At 43.9% G+C, this 3,873-nt stretch overlaps 1 non-coding gene across 1 annotated transcript; it reads left to right on the top strand.

Moving 5' to 3' along the window:
* The first annotated feature begins 3,524 nt into the window (after positions 1 to 3,524).
* Positions 3,525 to 3,597, top strand: TRNAR-CCG (transfer RNA arginine (anticodon CCG)). Its single transcript has one exon. It is a non-coding gene; the product is annotated as a tRNA-Arg (tRNA).
* Positions 3,598 to 3,873: the final 276 nt, after the last annotated feature.

The raw sequence follows: 3,873 nt of genomic DNA, 5'->3' as shown, positions 1-3,873 counted from the left end.
TGTGAAAGCAGTCTTGGTCTTCCTAGGACCAGCTAATATTGCTCTAGCAATATGGTATATAACAGAGAGACAGAGATTTTTAAAGGTATATGAGCTTTCAGTGGTTGCTTTAGGAAGAAAATGTGGTGATATAAAAGAAAATACAAGGTAAATTCTTGGAGGAGGCAGAAAAAAATATAGTAAGCTTGGTTGTTCATTCAGCTGCTACAAAGCTAGCCATAGGCATTGGCCAGTACAACCAATGGCACCCTGCAAATAGGGATGTGCCTGGACCACAGTTTGAAGTGCAGTTCAAGCACTTTTCCAGAAACAGGATCAGAAACTTTTAAGAAAAAGGAAGGCAGATCCTTACCTGCTCACCGCTGCCCTATGCAGCTTTCTGCTGGGGTTGTGCACGCCCCTATAACTTCCGACACAGCACCTGCACACACATGGTGTCTGTACATGCATGGGCACCATTTGTGTGGTCAGCAAGACCATGCAAACGGCATTCACACATGCACAGATGCCATGTATGTGCTGGCACCACGCAGGGGGTTACTTGGACATGTGCCACCCCAGCAGGAAGATACATGGGGCAGCGGAGAGCAGGTAAGGACCTGCTCTCCTTTTTCTTAAAAGCTCCCAATCTCATTTCTGAAAAAGTGCTCAAACCATGCTTTGAACAGATCCCCAGTGTAAAGCCATTTCCTCCCAATTCTTATAAAGCCACTTCCTCCCTCTTAGGATGTTTAGTAGGAATCCATCCATTGCCCCCAAATGAAGTAATTACCATATTTAGTCACTACTCAAATTGCATATTTAGTGCCTCAACACCAATCAAGATGTGCCTTTTCTCTTTTTCACTAATGGTGGGCAGGGCTTAGCCAAGCCCCTAACCAATCAGAAATCCCTCTAAATGAGACTGCAATTAAATGTAAATTAATGATTAGCTTATAGGCACCTATTCTGACCAATAGCTAGCAAACAAGTCCAGCCTAGTCACTTGATTTCCCAGGGTTCTTTTAGGTAAGTAGAGCATACTCTGGAGGTTTTCATTGCAAAATAGGAGCACTCGGTCTGCAAGCAAGTGGAGTTCAGAATAGGTAGGAGCCCTGGCTATCTTTATCCAGTGGGAAGCCAGCCCTTTTCTCCTCATAATACCCTGACTAAGCCCTCATGGGGAGCATTGGATTTCTCCAGCAATTGCTGCGAGTTCTTTTCTTTTCCTTTAAAAAATGTCACTAGCAAATCTTGGCAAAATTCAGAGAGCTAGGGAAAGTGGGTGATATGGTGGATTGGCACTCCTCTGTGTAGTTCTTTTATAAACAAACCAGCAAACAAGCAGCACCACACCTTCCCTTTTGGGGACTTTAAGCAAAGCTTTGTGCTAGCTCCTTTCTTTTTCTGTTACACTCTCACCTCTCGAGGATGAAAGAGAAGGAGTGGGGTTATGACTTGCAAATAAAACAAGGCATTTTAAGTGAAATTACTGACTGGACAACTTCAAACATAACCTGGTTAAAATGTGTGTGTCTTTAATGCAGAAATGTGTTTTTATTTTTTAAGAATTCTGAGATTATTGCCTTCTCTTCATGGGCAACCTAACAGGCACAGCTTGGGAACCAGGTTAGTCCAAAATAGTCCACAACTCTATAGTCCTTATGCCAGTTTTTGTTTGCTATTGGTTGGTTGTTTTGTGTCTTACCTTGTGAGGTTGGGAGGTGAGTATTAGTAGTATTGAAAGGAGAGGATCCTGGGAGTTGTAGTCAATAACAGCTGGGAATCTCTGTTAGAGGGAACACTGCTAGGGGCCCTCAAGAGCTCTGAGATCTGGGTTCTTTGAACCCATCCACTCAATTATAGCTACACCCTGCCCTGGCTACTTTCCACACGGACATCCACCATGAACCACTCTAAGGGCAGGATTCCTTTACTCGCAGTCAACCAAGGGGTGGATTTAGCACTAAATTGCCAGCTGCCAAGAGTTGGTGTGAATGATGGAGATTCTGATTGGGATCAGTAAACAATTTTACAAATGGAGAAAACCATGGGCTGGTGAGTCACTGTTAGCCCCGCCTATGTGCACTCAGTGAACACACTGAGGATTTAGCTTTATGGCAATGATTTGGAGAAAGTACTAAGTGTAACTTAAGATCACAAGAAGCCAGAATGTAGAGGTTGTTTGATTCTTTGATAGGCAATTACCATTTATTAAGATGACTTACATATTTTGAATATTCAAAAATAGCAAAAAAAATCTGTCAGAATGCTTGACAGATACAAACTTTATTGCCTAATATGTAAGAACTACCCTTGTTTTAGTTCACATCTCCTCCAGAATGGAGGGTGTGCATTCACATGTCAGCCAGATTTTCTCCAAAGTCTCTACAAGCTATCTGGGAGCAATCCACACACGATTTGGTTTTGAAGTGCACATTAAGAGTCTAGCCTGATTTATATCTGGGGTTAAAAAAAAATCCACTTTTTGTGGAGCTTTTGGCGCAATTTTGAACTCACAGTAAACTCATGGTAAAGCCTGCTGTCTGAAAATACTTGCACCAAATGAACATGGCGGAGCTAAAAATAATCGCTGGGAAGTTTCAGGAGACTTTCCACAAATTGTGCTGCTAATGCCTTGAATGCATCACTTGCATGTAAATGCTGTTATTCCCGGTGAGAAAAAATGAGAGTAATTATTAAATCCAAATGATAGCTAACCGCTGTAGATTTTAGGCCATTTTCACAAGTGATGCCCAGTCAGTTCAATGAGGCTAACACCTGAACAAGTATGCATAGGAAGGCAACCTTAAACTGCATGCTAAGTGTCCCATTATTTGAATACATCACGAACATTGCCTAGAATTATCATTTTTAAATATACACCCACACAATTTCCCTCCTGCATTAAAGACATTGCGAGATGTATTTCAGTTTATCACGTATTATCTGGCTGTCTTCTATGCTTCCAAATAGACTTAGTTAGACTTGGGGCTTGTTTGCAAGCCCTGAAAACATCACGTTACAATTACAGAGGAGATGCATACTAAACTCGAATTATGCGTTAATTGGGAAAACTTCACTAGGGCAACGAGAGGCGGCGAAGAAAAAGTCAGAATGGGATTAAAACCAGGTTTAAACAACGTTGTGTTCCGGAGTCTTAAAGCGCCAAACAGGAAGGGAGTGAGAGTCCTCGGTTGACGGCCAGGTCACGTGACATGGCTATCTAGCTCAGATTCCGCATTCTACGAGGCTAGCGCTGTTCGCTCGAGAGAATTGGGAGGGCAGCCTGACATGCGCAGTAGAACCTGCAGGCCTAGAGGTGGAGTTAGAATGTGTTTGAATCCACCTAAAACAAAGCTCAGTGGATCTGGAGAGACGAGGGGGCGGTTTGCTCTTTGAGCGCGGGCGAACCGGATGCAGGGGGCGGAGTTTATTTTGATAGAAGATTATGTCTGGAGAAAGAGGACTAACGTGAAGTGGGCGGAGTCTTGAGTAGCCGGGCGGGGCCCTTAGAGTGCGGCGCTCACCGCTTTTTGCCGGGTGACCCAGTGGCCTAATGGATAAGGCATCAGCCTCCGGAGCTGGGGATTGTGGGTTCGAGTCCCATCTGGGTCGTGCCTTTCTCTTGTTTTGCAGCAAGATTAAAATTCACAAAGCACGCTCCCCGGCTTTGTGATGGGCTTCTGAGGCCTTCCTTACGGCAGTCCCAGCCACCCTCGCCACTGATACGGTTTTAAATTATTTATGCAAATCTTGTTTAACATGGACAGAGATGCGAAAGGACAAGGGCACCAAAATGGATTGATGAGGACTGTGGCTGCACATGCACAAAAACACTGGATGAGTCTGATGAAGGGCAGTTCTTTAACTAACTGGCGATTAGAAGTCGGG

The sequence above is a fragment of the Hemicordylus capensis genome, chromosome 2 (assembly GCF_027244095.1).
Source record: "Hemicordylus capensis ecotype Gifberg chromosome 2, rHemCap1.1.pri, whole genome shotgun sequence".
In the NCBI taxonomy this organism is placed as follows: domain Eukaryota; kingdom Metazoa; phylum Chordata; class Lepidosauria; order Squamata; family Cordylidae; genus Hemicordylus; species Hemicordylus capensis.
This window is presented reverse-complemented; position numbering and strand designations above follow the sequence as displayed.